We start from the raw sequence: 10195 nt of genomic DNA, 5'->3' as shown, positions 1-10195 counted from the left end.
AACAATTCTAATACATGATATCCTATAACATCCAAATGAATACAATTAAATTTAAAATTAGTTAATTACCTCCTCCTTTACTGACGTGTAGCATGGGATTTAGCGCCGGCACCAGTGGTAATGGCTCTGGCGCTCGGGAATTCTATGAGCGTCGGAGCAGTTACCGCCACTGCCGGTGCTAAAACCCGCGCTATGCGTTAGTAAAGGAAGGGTTTAATTAATACAAATTAAAAAATTATAAAAATGTATAAATGCAGACTGCAGTCCCGAATTCATCTCGTCAATTTAAAAAGGCCAGTTGAAAAAAAATATGCCTTTAAATGACTTTTGAAATTCTGAAAAGATTCTTACTTTCTCAATTTTCTTTTTTTTATGTATATGACCTTACCTTTAGATGTTATTTTATTAAATATAAAAGGCCTTAATAAGCCTTAAGAGGAAGAAAGTTTGGTCTTAAGTTGGTCTTAAGTTGGCTCCTGATATCCAATATATATAAGCAACTCATCTTAATTCTAATTCCCTTTTTTTGTTGAATAACTCCAGCTATAATCTAGCTATAGCCTCTCCTGCCATAGGGAAAAATATTTACTAAAGTGAATTCAGGGATATAAAGTTGATAGACACAAAGCCAGAAAAACTATGATAAACACTGAAGAGAACTGGCCTGTATAGATAACTAACCTATGAAGGGTGATCAAACAAATTTATAAAAAAGCTCAGAGATACGAAACTCTGAAGGGAAGGTTATGATACCTCCCTTGGAGAAAGAGTTTACCTTCCTGTCATAGTCCTTTTATGAAAAATCTTTGATCACTTCCTTCAAAGGTATATATGAAAGATTCATCTGTAAAAACTTCAAAAAATGTCCAAACAAGGTACTGCCTTTAAAATTGCAAGCGTCACTGCACCTGTGGCAAATTTGAAAATTTTTTACTTAGCTTGTAGGCAGGATTGAGGGGGTCCCAACGCGGCCCCGTTTCGATCCCTGCTTCAGGGGACCCGATTATGGATGCTCTAAACAGGTTCCTGTAACAAATTAATGCTGGAAAAGGTTTCTGTCGTGACGTACAACTGAAGATTCGCTGCCGCAACGTGGTAACTTCTAAATCTTCAAACCGCCAGGTTAGTTATCTATACAGGCCAGGTCTCTTCGGTGTTTATCATAGGGATAAAAATGGCACTGATGGTTTGTTTTTTTTTTCAAATCTTCTCTTCCTTTAAATTCCTCATGTTTCAAGTTTCAAGTTTTATTAAAGTTTGTTATCTACGCAATATCATATACTTCAATGCGTATAACATTTTTTTAAAAGAGGAGGACGAAACAAAATGTTTTTATACAGTTGAATACAAATTATCTCCGTTCTAATACATAACTGGTACAGAAGGCAAGGGGGATGAACTACAATCTTTAAGGAAAGGAAAGAAATATTTAGGGAAGAACACATATGGTGGGAACACATAAGAAAAAAAAGACATATAAAGGCAGAAATAATCATTAAAAAAAAAAAGATAATTTGCAGATGGGCATTCACGGATACTCAGATAGAGGCATCCAGATTTCTTTTTTGTACTATTTAACCTGTAACTGTACATTATGGGCTGCTTTTACTAAGGTGCGCTAGCGTTTTCAGCATGCGCTAACCATGCGCTAAATGAAAACTACTAACGCAAGCTCTATGTAGGCGTTAGCGTTTAACGGGTGCGGCATTGTAGCACGTGCTAAGCCCGCTAGCACATCTTAGTAAAAGGAGCCCTATGTATATCGGTATTCGATCCCTAGTGTGTGTCTAGTTAGGATAAAAACTTGTATTGAAAAACTTGCACCGTTAGACCCCTAGTATGTATAAAATTAGGACACAACCTTGTATCGTAAAATTGTACTGTAATTGCCATATTGTATAACCTATTAATTGTATTGTATGTATGTTTAACCTGTAACCCTTGGGGGGAACGGGACAGAAAATGAACTAAGGGCTCCTTTTACGAAGCCGCGTTAGTGGCTTTATCGCACGGGACTTTTCATCATGCGCTAACCTCTGTCCTAGCTGAAAAACTACTGCCTGCTCAAGAGGAGGCGGTAATGGCTAGTGCGGCCGGCAGTTTAGTGCCACTATTACACGTGTTAAACCGCTACTGTGGTTTTGTAAAAGGAGCCCTAAGTAAAATAATCCTATGTTATGACCTTTGGCTTTGACTTTTCTCAGTAGATACAGCGTGTCGTCTTTGCTGCTGCTGCTGAGCATTGCATCAGGTACTTATTGCAGGTTAAAGACCACAAAATTCAGAATATTATATATGTATATGCATACAGCAGAAAACATTTCCTATAAAATTATCATTGAGAAATCTACAGTGTTAAGATGCATTCAATCTGATGAAAATAAAGCTTTGATAGACTTGAAAACGGATTATTCAACATTAGAAAAATAATTGAAATCTTTCAATATATTTGTGGTGGAACACTATTATATTGCATAGGAAATATAAAGATATTAACTTGCATCCTCTGCTAACAAATTGTAGACGAAATAGCTATCCAATTTGAACCATACCCAATACAGGAAAAATAATCTTTTCACTCATTATAATGCTCATACGTTTGGTTAGTCTTCTCTTTTCAGATCAGTTATATACAATTTACAAATTGAATTTATAATTGTTTTATCTCACATAAGGGTCCTTTTACTAAGGCATGCTAGCCATTTTAACAAGCTAAATGCTAATGCGTCCATTATAGTCTATGGACGCATTAGCACATAAGAACATAAGCAATGCCTCTGCTGGGTCAGACCTGAGGTCCATCGTGCCCAGCAGTCCGCTCACGCGGCGGCCCAACAGGTCCTCTATCTATACCCCTCTATCTCCTTTTCCAGCAGGAAATTGTCCAATCCTTTCTTGAACCCCAATACCGTACTTTGCCCTATTACGCTCTCTGGAAGCGCATTCCAGGTGTCCACCACACGTTGGGTAAAGAAGAACTTCCTAGCATTCGTTTTGAATCTGTCCCCTTTCAACTTTTCTGAATGCCCTCTTGTTCTTTTATTATTCGAAAGTTTGAAGAATCTGTCCCTCTCCACTCTCTCTATGCCCTTCATGATCTTATAAGTCTCTATCATATCCCTGCTAAGTCTCCTCTTCTCCAGGGAAAAGAGACCCAGTTTCTCCAATCTCTCAGCGTATGAAAGGTTTTCCATCCCCTTTATCAGACGCGTCGCTCTCCTCTGAACCCTCTTGAGTAACGCCATGTCCTTCTTAAGGTACGGCGACCAATATTGGACGCAGTACTCCAGATGCGGACGCACCATCGTCCGATACAACGGCAAGATAACATTTTTCGTTCTGGTTGTAATACCCTTCTTGGTTATGCCTAGCATTCTGTTTGCCTTCTTAGCGGCCGCTGCGCACTGTGCCACCGGCTTCATTGTCATGTCCACCATTACCCCCAAGTCCCTTTCTTGGGTACTCTCATTCAATAACATCCCTCCCATTACTGTGGGGCATGCTCAGGCAACGTGGAGCAGTTTCAGGATCAGTGTGCGCTTTCTAGGTGCTCAAAATTGATTTTATTTTTTAGTGCTGAGGCATGTCTAACGCAGCTGGAAAAGTGGGCCGAAAAATGGCAGATGAGCTTCAACGTGGGGAAATGCAAGGTCATGCACGTGGGGAAAAAGAACCCGATGTTCACATACAAAATGGGGGGAACACCACTAGGGGTCAGTAACCTGGAGAGAGACCTGGGAGTGATGGTAGACGCAACACTGAAGGCATTGGCGCAATGCGCCACAGCCTCTAGGAAAGCAAACAGAATTGCTGGGTATCATTAAGAAGGGTATCACAACCAGGACGAAGGAAGTCATCATGCCGCTGTATCGTGCAATGGTGCGGCCGCATCTGGAGTACTGTGTCCAGTACTGGTCGCCGTACCTCAAGAAAGACATGGCGGTACTTGAGGGAGTACAAAGAAGAGCAACCAAACTGATAAAGGGAATGGAAAATCTCCCATATACCGACAGATTGAAGCAGTTGGGACTTTTCTCCCTGGAAAAGCGAAGACTTAGAGGAGACATGATAGAAACCTTCAAGATCCTGAAGGGCATAGAAAAAGTAGACAGGGGCAGATTTTTCAAATTAAGGGGCACCACAAGCACAAGGGGGCATTGGGGGAAATTGAAAGGGGACAGGTTTAGAACAAACGCTAGGAAGTACTTTTTCACTCAGAGGGTGGTGGATACATGGAACGCGCTTCCGGAGGTTGTGGTAGACAAGAAAACACTAAATGGTTTCAAAGAAGGTTTGGATAGATTCCTAGAAGAAAAAGGGATTGGGGGGTATAGATAGGTATAGACCATTGCTCAGGCAATGGGCCTGATGGGCCGCCGCGGGAGCGGACCGCTGAGCAGGATGGACCTAGGGTCTGCCTCAGCGGAGGCAACTTCTTATGTTCTTATGTCAGGAGACTAGACATGTCCTGCTCTAATGGGTTAACACAGCTATATCACTGTGCACTAACTGATTAGAACATGGTTAGTACATGAACCCTTACTGCCTAGAAAATAAGTGTCAGGGGGCCATTAATAGTGAAAACGAGCAACGGTGCCTTTTGATTGCCGCATTAAGGCCTCTTTTACAAAACTGCTATAAGTCCCAGCGCTGCAAATGTGACACAGCTCAAAGGAACTGAATGGGCTGCGTCACATTTGCTGCGTGGAATCACTCGCACGGCTTTGTATATGGGGCCCTAAAAGTAGCCTCAGGGTGTGGGAAAGCCCTGCCTGCACCAGGGATAACTCTAGCCACTTTTTAGCACAGCTTAGTAAAAGGACTTCTATTCCTATATACTGTAACATTTAGGCCCTCTTTTACAAAGGCGCGCTAAATCAACGTCTGCGCTACCCGCTAACGCATCCATAGGATAACATGCACGTGTTAGCGTTTAGCGTGTGTTTAGCATGCGCTAATAAGCTTAGTGCACCTTTGTGAAAGAGGGGGTTAAAGCCTGCTCTAATCTCCAATCAGATTCTAGGTGGATAACAATATTTAAAAAATAATACGTCAAATTTACAATAAATCAATTTAGAAAAGGAGTTTTTAAACATTTGCCCAAAAGATATAATAATAAGAAACTTTCCTTGATCATTCCAAAGTTTGGTTCATATTCAAAAGATTTACTCATCAAAGACTTCATACAAATATATCTATTTGTTGAATGACAGCTTCAAAGAATACTACAATCCTGCTTATTGGAAAGGAGAAATATCTTAACAAACCTTCAGGTGTCATATCATATAACATGTTATAGATCAGTGTAACCACTTTAACATTTATTCTCTTCTCAACCATCAGCCAATGGAAGTGATTAAAAAAAATGGAGTCACCCAATCATATTTCTTAGCTCTGAATATCAGACGCCCCCTGGAAAAGTTCATTTTTGTAGTGAGTTGGCATATAGTTTATTCTTAATAGTCTGTTTGTCAAACACAGCTGTGGGAAGAATGCAGACTTGGTTGTTAAAGCCCCCTCTATTAAGACTTTTTTTTTTTTAAATCTTTTTTTGGCCTGGGCTTGCAGACTGTGCTGTCTTGGTTTGCTTGGAAGTTACTCTTCCTATAAACAGTAAAGATCCGTAGGCTACAAAACACATTGTCCAGTTACAATGGCATGTGGAGGAGTTGCTCTTACTGGCTCTTCTGCATAAAATAATGAACTTTCGTCAGCAAACAAAGCCTACAGAAAGTTAAAGCATATGACCTACTTTATAAAGCAACAGCACTTTGTAGAATGTAGAGTCATGATGTTGACATCTCTGTAGACAAAAATAGGGAAAAAATCTTCATGTAGTCATCAAGGGGGAAAAACAGCTATACATTCTGGGGTTTTTTTTGGCTGGGTTATAAAATCAGAAAACAGACTATATTTTCCACCGGCTGGATCGCTTTTGCAAGGAATTTAGGCAGCGTCTCAAAATATCCCCTGGTGAACATTAAAAGCAGCGTTATCCTGTACTCTCTCTTATGTACTATTGCACACAGGATGGCATATGGATACTCTTTAATTGTTGCTTTTCTGCTTAAGGAAGGGATATTAAGTTTGCTGTGTACAAGAGTCAGAAACTTAGGAGAGAATTTTTTTTGCTCCACGACCCTTGTTATCCCCTATTTTTTTTTGCATGCCTATATCGCCTCTTCGTGCCCTGAAAACCTTTTGATCCGGATCATAAGAGCATCCCCCAAATTGAGCAAATTCCTCTAGCAGGTCCAGGGAAGGGCAATTTTAGCACCTCCAATCGTTTTGGAAAAGTTTCCCCACCCCCCTCCCCCCGTGATCCTGATTAGAGCTGCTCTCGCACAGCGCCAGGCTCTGACGGCAGGGGGAGCTGTTGCACACCTCGAGCCGCCGGTCGGCTCTGACCTGAGTTTTTTGACACTTGATGAAGACAGATCTCGATTTTGTAGATAGGGATCGGTCTGAGCGTGGAAACGGAGCGGCACCTTCCCTGCTGGCTCGAGCTTCTCCCTCCGATCGGGGTAAGTATCAGCAATGCGTCCTGTGACTTTCCACAGAACAGTCTAGGCTGACCTTGCAACGTAGAATTTGCAGAGACAAGATCAAAGGTAGGTGCAAGAACTTCCCTTCTGTTTCCTGAGCTCTGACAGGTTTCTTTGTTTCGGAGGCAGGAGTTTTCAGCTCTTTCTTGTGATGTTACTTGCACTGAGCACTTGCTAGCTCCTGTCAGCTTTTATACCCTGGAGTCTGAAAGATGGATCAATTTGTCTCTTTGCTCAGCTATGCAAACACCACCAGAAACCGTCCATTTCCAAAAAGTAGAACTTCATTTGTCTTCCCCTTCGTTTTTTTGTGTGCTTTCTCATGTATGATCTTGTCCCACTTTTGCCAAGTTGTTCCCAAATATTTATTATTTGACTTTATTAACGAACCACCAGACACCAAAGAGCCTAAAGAATCAATGGAATGTAGTTTGAAAGGCATCAGAGACCTGTCTACCCCCATCCTTTTTACTAAACCGCGATAGCGGTTATTAACGCGGCTTCCTGCGTTAATAACCGCTATCGTGGTTTAGTTAAAAAAAAAATAAAGGGGTGTAAATTGTTCGATTCTCTCTTTCCACGTACACACAAAGATGCGGGTCTCTATGAGCAGCTGACAGACTGCTTCCAATCACGGGCTCCTCTGGAAATGCAGCCCCTTTTACCTAGCGCATTCTTATGCGCCCCCTTCAGGCGGGGACGGGGAATGTGTTCATAGGAGAAAGAAAAAAAAAAAAAGAGAGAGACTGCAGGACTGATCCATCAAGTACATCAGTCCTGCAGTCTCTTTGTAGGATTTTGTGTTTGATACTTACTACAGACTCGTTGGATTGGTTTCTTCGGGACGTGGTCGTGGTTACCATGTTTTTATAGAAAGGCTGCTCAGGACTGTGCCAAGGCGGACATCTGATCTGACCATCAAAATTTGCAAGTTGAGAACATAAGAATTGCCGCTGCTGGGTCAGACCGGCGGTCCATTGTGCTCAGCAGTCCGCTCACGCGGCGGCCCTTAGGTCAAAGACCAGCGCCCTAACTGAGACTAGCCCTACCTGCGCACGTTCTGGTTCAGCAGGAACTTGTCTAACTACGTCTTGAATTCCTGGTGGATACAGAGACAGTTTCTAAATCCAAGAGGGCCTGGGATAGGCATGTGGGATCTCTCAGAGAGAGAGAAAGAGATAATGTTTACTGCAGATGGGCAGACTAGATGGGCCATTTGGCCTTTATCTGCCGTCATGTTTCTATGTTTAAGAAGCTTTTCAAAACCAGGACAAAGCGCCGGGTTTTGAAAAGCCAAATCCAGATATCTGGTAACCCTATACCTGGGACCTGGGTTGGCCACTTTTGGAAACAGAATATCGAGGTGTAGGTTTTTTTTTCATTCCCAACAAAAGTGGGATGTGCAGGATCCGGGCTCACGCTGGGAATTGCATTATTATTTGGGTGTCGAGCTAGGGTTACCATATGGTTCCAGAAAAAGGAGGACGGATTGAGACATCCGGTTTTTTCTTCTTCTTTTTTCTGGAGCCATAAGGTAATTGTAGTCGAGGCCCTTTTCCCAGTTCAGAGTTAGATGAAGGGGACAGATGTTTTCGTTATTTTCCTACAGACTTAAAGAAGGTCTGATGCTTTTCTGTGACACATGGGGATGTGAAATTGGTACCTAATTGGTTTATCCTAACGATGTTAGTTGGGTTTGCTGCAACAGTCCAACTCCGGACTAGAGTTGCTAACTGGCTCCAGATTCACCCGACAGTGTTGATCCAGTCCAGGTTTTACCCCACTGCCTGTACAAACTTTTCTAGTTCTTATTTGCAAACTGGATTCTCGGGAGAAAAGCAAGACTACAAGTCCCTGCATGCAATGGGGCAAACCCAGAGCTGGTCCTGTGGGACTAATCTGGAGCCAGTGGGCAACCCTACTTTCAGACAGATTTGCTTTTTTTCCGAATCTCACTATGTTAAGATCTTCCAAAAGGAGTTTGAGAGCGGGTACTCTTTAATTATCACCCCTCCCCTTACAACAAGGGTGTCCTCGAGGGCCACAGTCCAATCGGGTTTTCAGGATTTCCCCAATGAATATGCATGAGATCTATTAGCATACAATGAAAGCAGTGCATGCAAATAGATGTCATGCATATTCATTGGGGAAATCCTGAAAACCCGACTGGATTGCGGCCCTCGAGGAGGGACTTTGACACCCCTCCCCTTACAACCTCTCCTATATCCATTTAAACAAACATTTCCACAGCACAGACTTGTCCATATTTGTTAATGTTTATCCTTTATCAAAACATTACTGCAGAAATAGGGTCACCTTGTTATACGATCCATAAACAGCAACTAGAGAGAAAGCTTTCACTTCAGTCTGCGCCTGGGGGTATTTAAACCCATAACATTTTCAGTTGATTATGCTTGTGACATAGCATACTTATTTGTCCAGGAAATGGGTCAAAAGTTAGTTCCAGTTTTTAAAATAAAGGCTTCAATTCCAGCTTTTTCCGCAGTTATATCAGCCCATTGCTCCTGAGTAGCCAATTAAACAATGTTTATGGTGTTTGGGTTTTTTTTACAGTGAAAGTTGGCTTGGAAGTTGTCATAATTTAAAACAGTTGTTTGGCTTTGTGGGTTGCTCCAGATCTGTGTTGCATCTCTCTCTAAAAAATAAAAAAATGCAACAATTAAATATGTTTTTTTAATAATTGAGTGGCACCCATCTGAAAAAAGAAAAGATTACTCTCAAACTCTAGATTACAAGATCTTGAAATAGGTTATTTTGAAAAAGATTTCTTCCATTCTACATCTAGGGAGCAAACACTGATGAATATTTTCCTTAACATTTTAAAGTATTCAAGAGCTGCATCTGAGCGTTTGGTCCGACACTGTCACTGTCCATCCTTAAGAAGATATCGTAACTCTATATCCATCAATGAATGTTGGCAGGTGCAAATCAAACAGTAAAACCACCCGAGAAAAAATTCTTCCACTTTTATTGTGTCTCGTTATCCCCTCAATGATTGCATACATTCATCAAATGGACCTCAACTCCCACGAGGGAATTAAAACTCAGGGAGGACAAATCTCCACTAGAGAGTCTTAACCCATCTTATCATAGGTCCACTCCAGAAACAGGCTAGAGAGAAAAAACTCCCTCCTAAACCTACTGAGAAAGAAAAAATCTCTAGCCAAAAAACTGGACCAAATAGTTTAATGCAATAAAACAGTGGCTCCCACAGCCAGTCAGGTTTTCAGGATAGCCCTAATGAATATACATGAAAGAGATTTGCATGTAATGAAGGTGATAGGAATGCAGGTCTGCCCCGGTGCATATTCATTAGAGCTACCCGAAAACCCGACTGGCTAGTGTTCCTGGATTGGGGACCACTGCAATAAAACAATGAAGGAGTACTAGGCACAAAAATATAAGGGATCCTTGTACTAAGGCGTGCTAGACATTTTTGCGTGCGCTAAAAGCTGACGCGTCTATGAAGACTGCCAATCAAGTGGAGCAAGATTCATCCAAGGCAAGGCAAATCATAGGTTGCATACGCAGGAGTTTCATCAGCCAGAAGCCTGAAGTCATTACGCCATTGTATAGATCCATGGTGAGACCCCACCTGGAGTACTGTATGCAATTCTGGAGGCCGCATT

The 10195-nt window shown here is 41.8% G+C and overlaps 1 protein-coding gene across 4 annotated transcripts in view; it reads left to right on the top strand.

The window, feature by feature from the left end:
- Positions 1-6382: 6382 nt before the first annotated feature.
- The window catches only part of TMEM61 (transmembrane protein 61), a 33775-nt gene continuing 29962 nt past the window's right edge, over positions 6383-10195 (top strand). Inside the window, exon 1 of one of the 4 annotated variants that reach the window (XM_033915198.1) lies at positions 6383-6524. The gene's annotated coding sequence lies outside the window, so the exon portion shown is untranslated. Of the gene's footprint in view, positions 6612-10195 lie in introns of all 4 variants that reach the window. The other 3 variants (XM_033915200.1, XM_033915199.1, XM_033915201.1) reach the window with 3 other exon arrangements.

The sequence above is a fragment of the Geotrypetes seraphini genome, chromosome 12, assembly GCF_902459505.1.
Source record: "Geotrypetes seraphini chromosome 12, aGeoSer1.1, whole genome shotgun sequence".
NCBI classification, from domain to species: domain Eukaryota; kingdom Metazoa; phylum Chordata; class Amphibia; order Gymnophiona; family Dermophiidae; genus Geotrypetes; species Geotrypetes seraphini.
The sequence above is the reverse complement of the archived record's forward strand: the minus strand, read 5'-3'. Positions and strand labels throughout refer to the sequence as shown.